The following is an 18,647-nucleotide window of genomic DNA, read 5'->3' as shown; positions in this document are numbered from 1 at the left end:
AGTGGTCCTCACTCTCATGAAACCTTCAAAGATTGCTCCCAGCACAGCCTTGCACCAGAGAGCACAACAGTCTGCTGAGTAACCCCCTAACAGAAGGGTCACCCGGTGTCAGCAGGCTCCGTGCTTGCCTCAAGGACACACAGCCTGTTGGGTGGAGTGAGGCCAAGAGCCCCCATCTGACCGACTGGAGTTTAGACGCTCTACTACTGCGGTCAGCTGCAGTTCTCTGAGGCACCACTGAGGATGAGCTCTGGGCAGCACACTGCTCTCCTTAAACGCCCTGCATTTCTGTGTGGCAATGAAGCCATTAAGGAGCATGGGTCTTTGTTGTTAGAATTAAAAAAACTGACGTGGGGTTGGGGATTTAGCTCAGTGGTAGAGCACTTGCCTAGCAACCGCAAGGCCCTGGGTTCGGTCCCCAGCTCCGAAAAAAAGAAAAAAAAAAAAAAAAAACCAAAAAAAAAAAAAAAAAACCCAAAAAACTGACGTGGTGGCACACACCTTTAATTCCAGCACCGAGGAGGTAGAGGCAGGTAGAAAACTCTGTGGGTTCTAAGGCCAGCCAGGGCTACAAAGAGAGACCCTGTTTAAAAACAAAACAAACCAACCAAATGACTCAAGGGGATGGGGCTTTTTCTCCACACAGTGCCATGTCAGGGGAGGTTTCTGAGAAGGTCTTGATGGGACAGGAGGCGACCTCGGTGAGCCCGTTATCTGTGTCTGAGGAGGCTGGAACTGCTCACACAGGACCCACTTCAAGGAAGGCAAGAGCTATTACTAAGCTATTGGCTGTCACCAAACGCACCCACCCTCACAGCGCTGGGAAATCCTTGTGACTGTCCTGAAGGGTGTGAGGCAAACAAAGTGCTGAAGTCTGGAGGCTGTGGAAATGAGAAAGAGCGGCCAGCATCCCTGGGTGGTCTGTCATATCAACAGCTACAAACTGGAACCCATCTCACCCTCAACAAAGGTACAAGGTGGGGACTGTGTGTCTCATCCGAAGAAAATGATTCAGCCAGGAACAGCCAAGGCTCCCACGTATCATGCACAGCCTTCACTATCACTGGGCGTCCAGTGCACCCTGGGGATATAACACTATGGCGCTCATGAGGACAAACTGCCAATGGCAGATATGGGTAGTTTTATAATGAAGTTATTACTCAAGTTGAACAATGGTCATTGCAGCAGAAGGTCTCCACGATAACTTAGTAATTATTCCCAGCACTAGAGAGGCAGAGGAAGGAAGATCTCTGTGTATTTCAGACCATCCTGGTCTATATAGTGAGTCCCAGGCCAGCTAGGCTACAAAGGAAAGGCGACTCAACCTACTTCAGCAATTCTGAGACTAAGGCAAGGCCGTTTCTAGCTAAACAGAATTGGTTTCATTAACAGGCATATTAAAATGTGTTTTAGGTACTCGTGTAATCTCTGAAGCAATGAGAAAAACTATTCAGAAGACATCATTTAAACCCTCCCCTCCCCTCCTATCCCTGCTTCTCCTGACTTCTCTCCTCCTCCCTTCTTTTATAGGTATTTCCCAATGCGTAATAAGCACAGGACTAAAGGCACGGCTGTGGCTACAGAGTGCCCTGACTCAGTTTATGAGGAAGTCTGCCTTTGTTAGTTGTGACTCTGGAAGTCTCATCCCCTACTCGGCCTTGGGCTCTTAGGATACAGTCTAGCACCATTTGCTGAGGTTTTGCATTTAACTGTCTGGATTTCCCAGCTGAGCGCTCAAATGGGGTAAGCCATGTGATGACAGGGAGGCCTTGCAGAATGTCTGACACGGAAGGGGCCATCAGTGAATGCTGGCAGTTGTCACTGACAGTACAATGACAAATAAGAGACCAGGAATACTGGGACGGATGCAAGTCCGTTTCTCCTCTGCTCCTTACCGAGGTGGGCACCTGGCCTCCCTGCATAGAAGCTAGGAAGGAGTGCTGAGCTCCAAACACAGGGTCAGGCCACGGACATTTCTAGGGAACAAAGACTAGTCACTGAGAGGACATGGACTCAGCCTTCCCTCAGAAGCAGGCAGGTGGGAAGAAAGAGTGACCCTGAGGCAGGTTTACAGTTACAGTAATGTGACAGGGGTCGTTCCTACCATGTATGTGAAATGGGGGCCATGACACAGGTACTCATGAGTATGTGACACCTCCAGCAACATTCAAGGTGGAGCTGGGGTGGGAAGGAACAAGTTCTCTGAGCTGCACGGGACTGGACAGATGGGGCTGGATCAAGGGAGGAGCCTGCAGGGACAGCCCAAGAGATGGGATGTGACATTGGCTGGCATATATATATACATATATATATATGTATATATATATGTATATATATATGACACTAGCACATGTATATACTCACGCACACAGGCATACACATACAGACACACACAAATACAGGCACACAGCCACAGCCACAACACAGGATACACATACAGGACACAGACAGACACATACACACACACACTGACATGCACATACATGCTCACGTGCACACAAGACACAAAGACACATAGACACTATACACACACACAGGCACACACACAGATGATACACATGCAGGTACACATATGTGCATACAGCCACACACACACACAGGCACACACACAGATACACATGCAGGTACACATATGCACATACAGGCACACACACACAAGCACACACACATGCATACACACAGACACACGCACACACACATGCATACTTGCACACACACACCTTTACCATGAGCACCTTACTGAAGACAGACATGGCAGCCCCAGCTGGCAGGTTTAGTCTTCTCAGCTCTCATTGGTGCAGCAGATCCTGTTTTTTTGAATTATTTCATATGTAACCAAGCATCTGGCCTGTTATGGACACTTATTTGCTGAACTGAATGAACAAAGGACTTCATATCCACACAATAATCATGTGTCAGGTCTTAAACTACTGTACAGAAAGAGAAGTGAAGAAGTTGGGTAACATGCCCAGAGGCCACAGCCAGCAGAGGGATTCTTCCAGTGTAGCCTCTCAAACCAAGGATTGGGGTGTCCATCCTCCAAACATCTATAGCTAGGGTGGATGTAAGGTTTCCAGGCCTTCCAAGAAATGCTCTTCAATGGTCTCACTCAACCTGGTGCCTGGGTGTCTCACTATGACATGCACTCTGGCAGCCCAGGTTGGGGCCAGGAAAGCAAGCTGGGCGTTTAGGGTGTTTCTCTGGGACTTCGGTTTCTCGGCTTGTGTACAACGTGGGACTTAGGAGTTCCTTTCAATTCTGACCGTCTGTTAGATGACTCCATTCCCTGCCAGGCTTGCTGACCCCAATGCGACTTTAAAGTCAATCAGGCGCAGGATTCATGCAGCTGGCCTTCTCGGCAGATACCTCTGTCCTGGGTGTTCAACTGTCGGTCTTCAAGGGCAATTCTCCCAACTGTCTGAGTCCTAGACGGTATCAAGCTGTTGTTAAGTAACTAAGTGAGTGGCCTACAGGGTTTGGGCCCTGCCTGCTGTCTGGTGAAGATTTATTTGATCATTTTACAGACAGTGTTTGCAAGCTGTAGTCTACTGGGTGTGTACCACAGGGAAGTAGAAGGCTGAGACAGAACAATATGACAATGTAAACACATTGCCACTGCGGGAGGAGCCTGCTGGACGCAACACACATGGCTCCAAGACACAGACAGTATAGCGCTCTCTCTCGCTCTCTCTCTCTTTGTGTGTGTGTCTGTGTGTATGTGTCTGTCTGTCTGTCTGTCTGTCATCCTTCTCCTTGAGTGAGTGACTGAACTGTGAGCTGTTATTTTCCGGGTTCTTTCTGGAATCCTCCACAGCAGGTCACTTACATGGTTCATAAAGGATGGTGGCACAAATAGCAAGGTAAATGGAGGCCTGTTTTCCAGACTGGTGGCGTGAGGCGGACAGCTGAAAGCAGGAGGCCAAGTCCCATCTATGGGCGAGGTATCTGTAAGCCTAGCTGACTGAGGACTCCGAAAGAGCAGGTAAGAGGCAAACGGTGGAGTTTTCAAAACGCCACTCAGCAGGCGATGCACGTGTAACGGCTACGTGAGCTGGGCCTGCACCACACTTTCCATCCCCACCACCACAACCTGTCTGTCTGGTTAGCTACAGAGCCTTGAACAGACATCCTCAAGACCACGTGCTTCTCTGAGACATCTCAAGAGCCAAGGAAAAGAAAGACAAAGGGTTTTGTTTAGAGCTAAGGACACCGGGGACACATTGTCAGGATGCAGTCCAAGAAATGTCAAGTCTGAAGGTAATGTCAACAACCCAGAGAGAGCCATCCTTCCCTGGCACCCCTGTGCAAACCTATGATGAACAATAATGCCATCCTGTGGGGCTGAGGGACGCCTAGCTTCCTCACCAGGGGCGTCTCCATCCCTGACAAACAGCTACATGGCAGCTTTGGGCCAGCTGTGGGCTAGTCCCAGCTCTGATATCAGCCAGGTGCTTCATGGTCCCCTCACGTACTCTGCTGCTCTGGCCCTTCTCAGGCCCCCACTGTGGCTCCTGCCAGGGACTTTTGGGTTACTGTATCCCAAGAATCACCGGTGTTCTGAGAAGGGATGGGTGCTGGAGAGGGACAAGGGAACTGCCAGGTAGGAGCCCTGGCATTCACAGCTCTCTTCAAGATCCTTGGCCTGTGGCTTGGTTCTGAAACTAGAGAAAACCCATCTCCGAAGCTTGAAGCTTGGTCTTTGTCCAAAACCACTTATAACAATCTTGTTGTTTTAAATTTTGGAGCCAGAGGTAATGTTAGACTCTCAAGTGGGCCGGAACTCTTTTTTTTTATCAGCTCCAGTGAAATCAACCTACCACAGTGGGACGTCCGGACCCTCAGCTCTGCGACAAAGCAGAAGTCTGAGGTGGCAGTGAGACTTGGATATAGCTGGCAGACCCAGAGCCTACAGCCTGTCTCTGTTGTCAGTCATGTGATCCGGTGAAAACCCACAGGAAGTCAGTGAGCAGACGTAGGGTACAACTGTAATAATTTTATTACCACAGACGTTCGGTGAGATTTCCAGTTTCCACCTCAAGTCTACACTGATAGCATCAGACACCCAGCAAGCACCTGGCAAGGCCCCAGGAAGTTAATGCAGTTTACAATCAAACGGCTACTCAGCACGCTGAAATGAGTTTCCTGAACATAGTAAGTGGCTTAGACAGTAGATGGTGGCCGCTGGGCCCAAGGCAGCCAAAACTGGCTGGCAGCTGTGTGGCCTTGGACCGACCGGGCAAGTCGCTGTTGACGGGGCTGGTTTATGGTGCCTGTTCAGTGGAAAAGCGGCCTCATGAGCCTGCCACAGGACAGCAAAGGAAACGGTTACCTGTGAAGTTCACAGATGCACTACGGGATGTGGGGGCTCTAGAGCCTTGTGTGACACCCTGTGTGAGACCATCTGGTTGTGCCTTCTCCCCTTCCTCTACTGTTACTTAACGATCACGCCTGGGCGCTGCATCTGGGGCTGTAGAGGGAAGGGGAGTCATGCTCTGTGCAGACCTGAGGACTTCAGCAGCAGTCACGGGGGGCTGGCGGGGCATGGCAAGAAGGAAGAGGAGACCCTGGGGGACTCTGGTTGGTCCTGCCTCACACGGGGGCAGACGAGCGGGGCTGGGCAGATGGGAGGGCAGTGAACCGACACACTCGGAGGCACCGGTGATGCCATCAACCCACCAGATTCTTGGCTGAGCAAATGAAAGAATGAGTTGCACATGTGTCAAGATGCAGCCACCGGCAGCAGGAGGACAAACACTAAGTCCTCTGGGAGTAAGCCAGCAGGCACAGCCCTCGAAGCTCAGAAAGGGCTTCACCACCTGAGGGTCTCCAGTGAGCCTATCAGCTGTTCTCACACGGTTTCTGGCTCTCAGGAAGAGCGAAGGATCTACTCCTGGCACTCGCACGCTGACCAGAAAATTGCTGCTGCTGCTGTTGTTGTTGTTTGATAACACTTTCATTTTTAGAAATGCATTTATTATCCTAGTTTTTGATATTACATTAAATTATGACATTCTCACACATGTACACAGTGTACTTTCTAGCCAGAACTTGAGGCTCAATGAGTGAGGCCTGAGAAAGCATCCCCTCTGGGACCTTCTCTAAAGGCAGAGGCCCAAGGGCAGGAGAGAGGCTTTTCTTTGTCTTCGGTTCTGAATGTCTCATTTCTGAGTGCCTGTGGGTGCCTGGAGCAGAAAGAGGGTAGGCCCCGTGACTGTCGGGGCAGAGTGGAACTGGCTGGTACCGGGTGGCCAGCAGCTAGAGACGAGGCAGAAAAGCAGCTGCACAGGCATCCCCGAGAGCCTGGTGTGCACGGCAGGGAGAGGACAGTTCTTTACCACAGGGCACTTGGAGGGGTAGCTAAAGCGGCCCGTGGCTCACTGGCTCCTGAGAGGGAGATATGGCCAGGGTATTCCAGCTCAGAGGCTGCAGGGAGAACACTTTAGAGGTACACAGGACAGAAGTTTCTGCAACACCCGTGTCACAAGCTGGCCCAAAGGGAGCCCAGGAACAACCACAGTGTGCCTTGTCTTTTGAGGGGTGCTTATCACAGGAAGGAACCCAATGCTTGGATGGAAGCGGGGAGGGAGGGGCTTGCAGGAAGTTGATGTGGTGTGACTGAAAGACGTAAAGTGCACCAGGTGACCACACACCCAACACATGCACCCCCTAGTACCTAAGAGCATGGGGCTCAGTGAGCAAATGACAAACACAGGAGTGGGACGTATTAGTGAACAAATCAGAGTCACTCACAAGGGCTGGAGATGGCTCAGCTGTTAAAGCACCGAATGCTCTTACAGAGGACCTAGGTTCGGTTCCCACCATCCATGCGGCCGTTCACAGTCACCTGCAACTCCAATTCTAAGGGATCTGAGATCTTCTCCTAGCCTCCATGGGCACGAGGTGTACACGTGGTGCTCAGATATACGTGTGGGCAAAATACTCACACCCATGAGATACAGGCTTGGAAAGGGTCCCGAACACTGGGAGAGTTGGTGGGCAGTGGCCTGGAGCCATCTGTGACCAAGTGAGCCTTATGAAGCCATGCCACCAATCACCGCCATGACTGTGCCACTGGAAGACCCTCCCCTCAGACGATGGCCACGGTATGAAGGGCGATGCCACACTGCATATGGCTCTCACTTGTCTTACAGACGCACCAGTTACGAAGATCAGGGGACAAGGTGAGGGATCCCATTCTCAGCGACCTCTCGGATTCCCACTCAGGTTGCAGTGTGGGTAAAAACAGGTGACCCAGGGCTCAGACGTACGCCCCCACTGCTTATCTGCAGTCATCTGTCTGCACGCTCTTTTTCTAGACTAATTTGTGGAGTGAAGAATTAGAAGCAGGCTCTGATTCATATTTAGATAAATTCATGAAAAATAAGGAACTCTGCCGTATTTGAGACGTGTGTACAGGAAGCTACGCATTAAGGGATGTGCAGCGGACGATGGGACAAGGACAGACAGAAGGCTGTGGTGGAGGCTGGGTGCTGTTATCAGGTGGGGAGCCAGCCTTTGCCGTGTATGTCGCAGAGGTATTTGGAAAGGGAATCCTGCTAAGACAGTCTGAGATAAGACGCTGTCTCTCGTTCTTAGGCGTTAGCTTCTCTGAACAGTCTTTGGGTTTAAGTGGTAAGCAAATCTGACGGTCTCTACGTTCCCATAGGAGCCTCCTCACTGTTAGCAATCCTATCTTGGTTATTCTTTAGCAAGAAGAAGTGGCCAGCATTCCTCAGTGTCCATCTCAGCAGGGGACTCTCCTCTGCTCACAGGAGGAACAGCCTGCTCTGGAAGAATGTGGAAAGCTTCCTGGATGCTAAGCCAGTGATGCCTCTTCAATCCGTGAAGAGACAATCACACCGACCCCCACTTTTGGATGTGTGAGCTGTGGCTGGAGCCTGCAGCACCATGAATGCCAGCCAAGCTCTGCCACTAACCCACAATTTTTGGGGGGCATGCATAGGCTTCTGAGATGTGTCTCACTCTGTAGCCTCGACTGGTCAGAAACTCTGTGTGTAGCTCAGGGCAGCCTTGAACTTGTGGCCATCTTACTGTCTTAGCCTGCTTAGAACTAGAACTAAATGTATGAGCCACCATTCATTGTTCCAAAGCCACAGTTCTGACATTTTATGGCTCAAAGGAGGGAGGACCTTCCCCTTTGTGCGTCCCCTGAATGTATTTCCCAGTGACCCAAGTGAGATCCATGTAGGCTGAACCCGACCTGTGGGTCCCCGCCTGGTGACCATGATCATCCAACACAAGTCATCTCTCTAAAGTCAAAGCACGTCATGTGACTTGTTTACATTTTCAAAGCCATGAGGACCAACAAACCTCAAAAGTTGTTGTTGAGCACCACTGACTGGGCTGGCCCTAGGAAGCAGACAGCAAGGCTGGGTGGGTGGATATAACATTCCCTCTGGGGGTTCCCTAAACACACTGGCAAGTCACATCCATTTCTTCAGCAGCTGTCACCTCTGCTCCTAACTCCCTGAAACAAAGCAGTCAGCCACACAAGGGATCAGGGAGCAGCAAAGGCACTTAGGACACCCGAAGAAGCTGTTAGCATTGTTACATTGTTAGTATTGCTGACCCTGCTTTCAAAACAAAGTTAGAGACAGGATCATAAACAGGGCAGGGGATGTCACCACGGATCAAATGCGATCCAAACACCAGAGGGCTGCCAGCAAGGGACTGTCCTTGAAGAAGCCCAGCGGCAGAAGTAGCAGCAGTGCCCATAAGGGGAAACAATGCCTGACTCCAGCTATAAAGCTGGTTCCTTTCCATTCACAATTCCTGGGCAAAGGGGCAGAGCCAGCTGCGTCTAACCTTTTTGATACCGTGACACAATGCTGTCAGGGTGGAGAACTACACATCAAATTTTAGAAAAAGCGAACAGCCCAGGTTTAGGATTCCGTGTCAGCCTGCATACTTGGCTCTCCCAGGTGTGAGGAATCTTTCCTCTGTGGGCTAGCAGGGTAAAGACTGGCCTCAGATCTAAAACCAGGGGTCTGGACTGGCGTCTGAGCCATCAGAGACTTGACTGCACCATACAGACCCTCTAATTGTTGACAAAGGGTATTAAGCATTTTCACATCTTACAGAAGGCAGTTTCATGGCAGAACACGCCTTGGGTGGCACTCAGCTGGCACCCGTTGCAGAGAGGAGGCAGCTGCATGCCGTGAGGAGGGCTGGTCTCTGGGCCCAGTCTTCCACTGACTGCTCAGATACCGACTGTAGGGTCACACAGGTCACCATAGGGTCACACAGGTCACCATAGGGTAGAACTGCAGGATAGGAGCCAGGAGGAACCAGGCAAGGAGCTGCCATCCTCAGGGCTGTCACTGTCTCTATGTCGTAGCTGTAGCATGAGGCCATGGAGGTGAGCGTGTTAACCCAAAAACATCAACTCAGGGCCAGGGGCTTGCGAGCTACTGTGATGCGCCACCATCTACCAACCAGTGTAACACACATCTCTGTGATGCACATCTCTGAGGTGGACTGGAGGTGGCAAGGGACGGGTAGTTGGCGCTGAGTGCTCCCTATGGCAACTCTCCTATTTACCAGTTATCTGGAGCTGAAGTAGGTGCACTGCTGGGGAAGCCCCATCTTTATCGTGAGCAGCACCCTCTGCCATCTGGGCTGTGGACGGAGGAGGCCAGGCTGTGGGAGCTTTCTAGCAGGCGCACAGACACGGTCAGGCGCACAGCATCACCTCCTTGACAGAGTTACCTCATCTGCAAACGATTACAGTTGCTGAGGCCGCTCTAAGCCGTGGAGAGAACGAGGCTGGAGAGTGGCCAGGCCATTGACGTGGTTCCTGTAGGCACGCCGTGCTGGCTGGACTCAGACCTTGCCCTGCTTCGCTACACGATGCTGCAGAAGGTGGCGGGGAGCCCACACTCTGCCTGGGAGGATGGACAGCTAGAAAGCAGCACTCCTCTCCTGTTTTGGGCGCTACCATTACTTATTTTAAAGCAGTGTCCGGGAAGGCAAGGGGAGCACCTGCAGACAGAGCACGCAAAGGCCAGCACTCTGTTCCAAAGCGCGGCAAGTCACGGTTTACAGCGCGGGCTCCGGCTGCTCTGAATCCACATCTGTCAATGCAGACGGATGCACTGCTGATCCTTCTCGGTGCTCACAGAACCACCGTGGGTAATTCAATTGCGTCTACACTGCAAGCGTGGAAATGAACAAAATTGGAATTTACCTTGAAAATAATCACCAAACATCTTAAAGGACCTTTCAGAAAGGAAATTCTGAATTTAAACAATTAACTTACTATATTTTAGGAATGGGATCTAGGAAGCAAACTATAAAAGATTCTTTTATTTGGATTTATTTAGAGTAAGAAATGCAGAATACACTTTACTGAAAAGAATCAATTCTGTTCTGTTTAAACTTAAAAAAGAAAGAAAGCTAACCCGACCAAACCCCCGCCCCCGTCAAAAACTGAAAACCAAGGTGCGAGCGTTAGGTGACCCTGAGAACCAGGATCTGCCCAGCAGTGAGGTCCAACATGAGCTGAGGCCTCAAAAACATTGCTCAAAAGACAGAGGAGAGGAGAGGGATCTGGGCTTATCTGGGGGCAGTTTACCCTGCGGGTACATCTACAAGTCCCGGGAGTCCCCAGGCAGTAAAGCCGGCTCTGATAAGGAAAGGTGCTGCAGGATAAAGGCCAGGAGATTGTTCTTGCAGGGCCGGGTCTGGGAGTCTGTGTCCAGCCTCTGTGTCATGGTTCATCACAGGGCGATGGTATTTCAAAGTGGGGTCTCTGCGGGTCGGTGAGGTGGTGAGGGATCATGAGTGGGAGCAGTGACTGGTAAAGGAGACCCTTCCTCCCACAGCGAGGAGGGAGAGAGCCAGACTCTGCAGTGCCTTCAACTTGCACTTCAGCTTCCAGTGCTGAGAGAAATTAAGCTGTGTTTATAAGCAGTCATCCAGCTTCTAGTATTTTGTTTAGAAGCCTGAACAAACAAGACAAGAGATGACCTGTGGCCCTTTCCTTCTTTTTATTAGTTATAATATCTATATATCTGGCTGAAGGGCTTTTATCACTTACTTATGATTACGCTGTGATCCTAATCAAATGGCCAGTCCTTGGCTGTCTTGTTGCCTGTGCTGGCGGTCAGAGCTCAGTGGCAGTGCGAGGTGAGGATGCAGTCTGCCCTTTGCTGCTCTGTGGGGGAGGGGACCTTACAGAATGACCGCAGGCCGCACATTCCCACTGAGCACACTCCTCTGCACACAGCAGAGAGGAGAGCTCAGTGAACGGTGTAGCCAGTGCCTGCTCTAGTCACTGACTGGCCCACTCTTCCTTTCATCTACCCAACTTCTTTCTTTTGAATTGATAGGGTGACCTGAATTCTAGATATAAATCTCATCTGAATATTATCCAACAGGTGAGAATAAATTAAACCGCAGGGTGACCCTTTGTACCATGAAAGCATCTGTTAAAACTGTGAGACGAGACATAGCCTGGTGGTGGCAGCACACGCCTTTAATCTCAGTACTTGGGAGGCAGAGGCAGGCAGATTACTGAGTTCGAGGCCAGCCTGGTCTACAGAGTAGGTTCTAGTATAGTCAGGGCTATACAGAGAAACCTTGTCTTGTAGGGAGCCGTATTGGATTTGGGCCTGGCTGCTTTGTAACTGCATGGCCACAGTTAAGATTACTGCCATAAAGTCATGGGATTGTTGGACAGAGGCCTCTCCCATGTATTTACGGCACAGGAAGAAAAGACCAAGTAGTAACACCCGGTGTCTCCACTGCATGACCTCTGCTGAGCCCGGCTGATGCATGTGGAACTGACACACCTGGACCACACCTGGGTGGTGGTCAATTTACTTCTGCCTTTTGCTCCCTCAGCCTTTATCCTTGAGATTTAGGGTCTTCCCGGATTTCTCCCTAATTAATTCAGATCTCGTAGTCGGTCTATTGCTACCGAAGTCACGAGCCAGGTAGTCACGAGGCAGGGTTTCCCACTGTGCTTCCCAGATATTTTCTACCTGGAGACTTGGGTATATAAGTGGTGAATAAAGCTACAGGAGACTCTTCCTCCTTCCTCTCTCTGATTCTCTTCCGCTCTTCCTCCTCTCTCTCTCTCTCTCTCTCTCTCTCTCTCTCTCTCTCTCCCTTCCTCTCTTCCTCTCCTGGCTTGACACGATAACCTCTGTGTGTGTGTGTGTATGTGTGTGTGTGTGTGTGTATGTGTGTGTGTGTGTGTGTGTGTGTGTGTGTGTGTGTGTGTTTCTTTAATCCCACAGGCTTTTGCCCGATTCTCGGTACCGTGTCGGTGCAGGCGCCAATACTATCTCAAAAACCAAAATAACAAAATCCAAATTCAAACAAATCACCAAGCAAACAAAACCATTACCACCAACATCAACAAAACCCTAAAACCCAAATCAGATTAAAGACACGGTATTTACAGGAGAAGTCGTTAAAGCATTCTGCAATGTGACATGTGATCTCTTAGGTGTCACACAGTAATAGCCAACTCTGGACCATGCACTTGAGGGTCTCTACAGGTTGGCTACACGTGACCATGAGAGGTTTACTTGCTCTCTTTCCTCACAGTGACCACCGGCCTCTTCATAGAGGGAGTCCCCAGGTCCTCTGTGTCACTCATGTCTGCATTCACGCATCACAGTGACTCTGACATGGTCCTGAGAGGAGGGCATTAGGAAGGTTCTGTGGGCAGAGAGGATCATCCAACTAAAAAGAGGCTCAAACTCCTCACACAGGGCAATGAGGAAGTATGAGCAAAAAGGCTCAAAATGGAACGCAATGGTAATGTAGGAGCCCTTGACAGACCACCGTGACAGGACTGACAGAGCCTCCATATCTGCAAAGGGACAGACCACTGTGATGGGACTGACGGAACTTCTGTATCTGCAAAGGACAGACCACTCTGGTGGGAATGACAGCTTCCGTATCCATGAAGGCATGGATAACCCAGGTTTGGTCAGAAGACAGCCACCACAACCTTTCCAAGACAGGGCAGGAGCCAGGGGTATTCCCAGCACTTGGAGGTGGAGCGTCAGGAGTCAAGGCTGGTCTCAGACTACAGAGCAAGTTTGAGGCTGAAACAAACACACAAATGAACAATCACACAACAACAAAAGATGAGGTGGTGGCAATGAGGCCTCATGGAAGCCCAGGAAGGGAGAAATTAAACAAGCTTTGAGGAGAGGAAGCAAACAAGGGTGGTGGCATGTACATAAGGACTGGACATGTGTGGGGGAGGGAAGGACTAACAGACACGGACCAGAGGCAGATCACATGGGGGCTGACAGCCAGGAGCTCCGGGTATGTGGAGTTCGGACTGCAGCATGAAGAGAGCCTAGATGACACTCAGTGCTGTGAAGTGAGCTGGACTGTGACAGGAAGGCTGGAGTAAAAAAAAAGTCCACAGGGTTTGGAGGTGAAAGTCCCTAGTGGAAGAACAAGGAGGGATGAGTGCCCAGACCACAGAGAAGGACTTAGGAGACGGCAGAGGGAGCGAAGAGCTGACTAGCAGGGATGCCGCAGGTGCAAACCCACACACCAGGTGTCTATCTTTGTTACTTTGTTTCTCTCCAGGAGCAAAGACAAACAGAATTCCCTTTCCACTGAGGTTCTACTAACGTGCTCTAGCTCTCAGATGTGGTTTCTGCAGCCACCTCTGGGAGAGGGTCCTGTACAGCTGACTTCATGGGGCCTGATGAGGTGCCAGGGGACCATGGCCTGGAGCCCAGACTGAGCAAGCTGTCTGAAGGCTTGTCAAACTGCAGTTCTCACCATTTCTAAGCATGAGAAGACAGTCTGAGGGGACGCCTCCTCTACTCTTCTAATACAGTTCTTAGTTCTGCACTTTAATCTCAGTTCATCAGCTCTGCAAACATGAGGCTCAGTAACAATAGGAACAATGGCTTAGGAACAAACACAGACTCCTTGCCACGGAGATGACCTCTCTGCACATTTATCCCGTTCCCACTCAGGACCCGCTGACTAACATCCTTGTCAGTCCCCAGGCCTTGACCGGGAGCTCTGGGGCTCTGTTCTCTCCTGCCTGAAGGGAAACCAGCATACTCACAGACCTCACAGGTAATGTTGGGGACCAGAGGCATAACGCACCAGAACTATCGGGCTTTGTTTTAGCATACAGCCAAGCCCACACCCCATGCACAGCACACCAGCTGCTCCAATGCCTGTGTGATTTGGAAGGAAATGGAATCCTGTGGCACAGAGGGATGACAGACCCCAGCTTAGAAAACCTGACTCCACTTCCAGAGCTAGCGTGGAGCCATAGTAGGAGCTTTATGATGAGCCAGGAGAGCCATTTAGACAAGATGCCTTCATCTGAGAAAGAAGGCAACAGAACTCACTCAGGGGCCTCCTGTGTGGACCCTGCCCACCCACTGCCATCAGCTCCACCCTCACTGTCCTTCCTCTGGGGCGCAGCTAGACTAAGTGGAAACCTAGTAACGAGGCTTGCCCCAAAGCACCCCATTGTTAGGACAAAGGTGATAGAAAGAGGACAGGCAGGTACGCAGCACACTGCACACACACATACACCCACTCACCCCTACTCACACCCACCCACTCACCCCCACATTCATTCACACCACCTACCTACATCCTCTCATACTCATCTACCCACCCACTCACACCTACCTAGCTACCTATATCCCCTCATAATCACCCACCCACCCACCCACTCACACTCATGCCCACCCACTCACATTCACGTCTACCTATCCACTCACACTCACACTCACTCACACCCACCCAATCACACTTACCTACCCACTCCCACTCATATCCACCCACCCGCTCACGCCTCTCCACCCCCCACCTCTCACTGTCATACACTCTCCTCCAAGGAATCCCCATGGAAGTGGCTCACTTTCTGTCCAATGGCCCACACTAGACACGGGCTGTGGAGGGCAGGCCAGGTTAGGAGGAAGGACACTTCGTATTCTCATCTTAAAAGTCCCTCAATTGCTGCACACCTGGGCTAGTGAGAGGTTCTGTCCCCCACCCCACCCCCCAAGACAGAATCTTCCTATTGTGTAGTTTTGGCTGTCCTGGAACTTGCCACGTAGACCAGGCTGGCCTCAAACCTGGAAGAGATCCACCTGCCTCTGCGTCCTGAATCCTGGGATTAAAGGCGGTGAAACCACATCCAGACCAGCCCACCTCTATAAACGGGAGACACTAAGTAGCCACTCTCAAAGACTATGTTTTTAATTATTTTACTTCTTAAGAATCAAATTCATTTATAAGCCCATATAGACTCATACAAATTATATGAAATTTAATCAGAACAACTTCCATACCTATAAAAGTAGTCTCCTAGAAAGATTCTAGATTGGAAACATACATTTCTGATTTCAGAGCACAATGTGACCAGGGCACAGCTGGCTGCTAGCATGTTCAAGATCCTGGTTCAATGCCCAGCATTAGAAAGGAAGGGGGGGCTGGGGATTTAGCTCAGTGGTAGAGCGCTTGCCTAGCAAGCTCAAGGCCCTGGGTTCGGTCCCCAGCTCCGAAAAAAAAAAAAAAAAAAAAAAAAAAAAAAAAAAAAAAGAAAGGAAGGGGACCGAAAGGATGTTTTACGAAGCCATCCATGAGAAGTGGAACCTCAGTTACCCTGAATGGTCCCCCTTCGCTCTCATAGCCCTGAAGGAAAATGTTGTGAAACACGCAGACCTCTGTGGCGGACATGTCATTCTGAAACACGCACTCTAGCTAGGTTTTCCACAGCACCTGTTCATTTGCTCAGGAGACCAATGGGAGAAAATGTAGCATTAACTCTCTGAGGGTCACTCTGATTTTCACCTGTGAGTATCTGATTAAACCAACTTGAGAACACGATCTTGAGAGGGTGGGACCTGCTGGGTGCACAGGCAGGCACAATCACTGGGACCTTCCGATTCCTGTGTTTGCCTCGCAAACAGGTCCATTGCCCAGCCAGGACTGCAGCTTATCTCACTTCCCAGCCCAGCTGTGCGAGCTGCACCTCTGCTGAGGGTTACAGGGCGAGGTAACAGTAACTCTTGGTCACAGCACGGCAGCTTTAAACACTGCCCATAAGCAGTGCCCTTGCAGAACACTGTCTAGACAAATTATTTCCTCAAACTTCTACTCAGTTGTGTGACTTAAGCAAGCTGTGTCCTCTCGCACGAACTGCTAGTGTTTCCTTCTCTTTCAGCCCCTATTTCCACACAGCCCAGGCTGGCCTCAAACTCATGATTCCCCTGCCTCACTCAGCCTTTGTAGTGCTGGGACTGGAAGCATTAAGTACCACTGGCTCATGTTCTCAATTCTGAACATACTGAATGGTTTCAGATATCTTAGAAATTATTCTTTATTGCTAGATCAGAATGGTAACTGAAAAACAAAACCATTTCAACTGTTCACAGACAAATCACGTTTGTATAGCGCTCAGAAACGAGGCTTGCCATGGCTCGGTGGGTAAAGAACTTTTGGTGGGAGTGAGTGCGCTGACCTGTAACACCCCCTCCCCTTTTAGTGGCAGAGCTGATTCTTGAACAGGCAGGTAAGGAGTAGCCTGCAGTTAAGGAGGAAGTGTAACATAATAAAAATGTCAGCCAGCAGTTAAACATTACCACAGTCACGTGTGCAAGCGCAGTTGCAGCTCTAGAAATACTTGTGCTAGGACACAGAGCTTCCAGGACCACACACCTGAGTGTAGCCCCTCTGAGGCCCAGACAGAGCAGAGGGGCTACTCCACAGGCCACTGGCCACTCTTTCACTTGGGAAGATATTCTGCCAGTCAGAGAGGGAGTAGTCCAGAGAAGAGTCCGAATGAGTGGACACAGATCATGAATGGACATACATCACAAGTATCAGCCATCAAAGCTCATAGTGCCAGCTCTCTGTGTAAGATCAGCGAGGAGCAGGTCATTAGCAATAAAGGGCTATCTAGCTTTTTGAAAGCAGTTCTGGGAAGAACTTAAGGCTGAGAAGTGTCATTGTATCTCTGACAATGAAGTTCAACAGAGCATGGGTGTCACTACACACGGTGAAGAATCCTGTGTCGGGGCCTGCACTGGTTCCTGCTGACTGGCGTGACTGCTGTCAATCAGTTCTCATTTTCCTATATTTAAAAGAATTGAAATGGACGGTTCAAGTGTTTGTCTTTTCTTACCATCCACTCTAACGCTGCCAAGCAGAGGATTATGTGCACACTGCCTGTGGAGGCCAGAAGAGGGCGACAGATCCTACGGAAGTAGTCACAGATGGTTGAGGGCAACAACATACGGCTGGGAACTGAACCCAGGGCCTCCAGAAGGGCAACAAGTGCTCTTAACTACTGAGCCACCTCTCCAGCCCTTTTATCTACTTCTTTAAGAACAAAGGATGCAGAGACCGGAGTCCTCGGTGACTTGCTTTAAACCACCGAGGCTGGAGAAAGGACACCATCCAATATTGCTTCTTTGAAATAGTAACAGAGGGGTTGGGGATTTAGCTCAGTGGTAGAGCGCTTGCCTAGGAAGCGCAAGGCCCTGGGTTTGGTCCCCAGCTCCGAAAAAAAGAACCAAAAAAAAAAAAAAAAAAAAAAAAAAGAAATAGTAACAGATTCAACATCCTCTGTTCTCTGGGCAGCTGGAGGTGGGAGATGTTAAGACAAATCAAAGCAACCAAAACTATGCAAACACGCTGACACTTAGCTGCTTTGCTAGATTTGAAAATCCCATGCAGTCCTCGCATTCTGACAAGAACAGACATCAAGACCAAGGAAGTGGGCAACGCGGCTTCCTCTCTAGGAGGGATTACATACATTCCAAACCATCTCTGTGTTTTCACATGCTCAACTCTATACACTTGGCATGAACACATCTGCATAGAATCAAAATGTCTTTTCATTAAATATGCAACAAAAGAACCTTTAAAAACCCGGGATCAGGAGGAAGGCTACAAAGACAAGTTTTCAATTAAAATATTGATAAGAACAAGAATATATAGTAAGGAAACATGGGGGGAAATACAATAAATTGGTTATGATCTTCAAAATCAGACAGCCCCGGCTCAGGCTTCTTTAAACCACACTAGTGAAATATTTACCTGTGTGCAGGGGCGCCATGTAGTTCAGATGAGGTAACTGAGTTCTGGCAGTTATTAACACGCTCATGAGAATTTGAGTAAACTGTAAACTACTATAGAGGAAATCATATTTTAAAGCAAGCATGCTGATCTCGCTATGATCCTTTCTAAAATAAAACAGCAAATTCGCCACCAAGGAGAGCACTCGGCAGCCGCCGCGCTGTCTCGGAGGTCAGACAGGGGCCTTCAGCCACCTCTGGGTTTAGTACTTCCCTTGTCGCCCTGAACGAGGGCCTTCACATTTCTCAAGAGAGCAACGGGGCCTGGGACTGCCCCAACTTTTCTTCAGGGTCATGACCTCTGCAGACTTGTAAAAGTTCTTAAAAGACACAGAAAAGCAGCAGTCAGATGTGTTGTTTTCTGTCCCTTTCCTGGCTAATGAGGACAAGTGGCCCTCAATTTTCACTGCTGTTGACGTACTAACTTGTAGCAGTTCTTTTAAGTTGTGGCTTCTAATCTATTATGGACTTGGGAACCAGATGGCTAAGCTTGTTAAAACCATGTATTAGGCGAGGAGTGTCAGGCTTCAGTAAGAG

At 49.8% G+C, this 18,647-nt stretch overlaps 1 protein-coding gene and 1 long non-coding RNA gene across 14 annotated transcripts in view; one reads left to right on the top strand and one right to left on the bottom strand.

Annotated features, from left to right (window-relative positions):
- The window catches only part of Dym (dymeclin), a 297,388-nt gene that overhangs the window by 2,892 nt on the left and 275,849 nt on the right, over positions 1–18,647 (bottom strand).
- LOC147999875 (uncharacterized) lies at positions 3,601–6,020 on the top strand. Its single transcript, XR_015643069.1, has 3 exons — positions 3,601–3,982; positions 4,107–4,257; positions 4,798–6,020. It is a non-coding gene; the product is annotated as an uncharacterized LOC147999875 (long non-coding RNA).

The sequence above is a fragment of the Rattus norvegicus genome, chromosome 18 (genome assembly GCF_021556685.1).
Source record: "Rattus norvegicus strain SHRSP/BbbUtx chromosome 18, alternate assembly SHRSP_T2T, whole genome shotgun sequence".
Taxonomy (NCBI): domain Eukaryota; kingdom Metazoa; phylum Chordata; class Mammalia; order Rodentia; family Muridae; genus Rattus; species Rattus norvegicus.
Note: the sequence above shows the minus strand (reverse complement) of the source record. Positions and strands in the feature narration are given on the sequence as shown.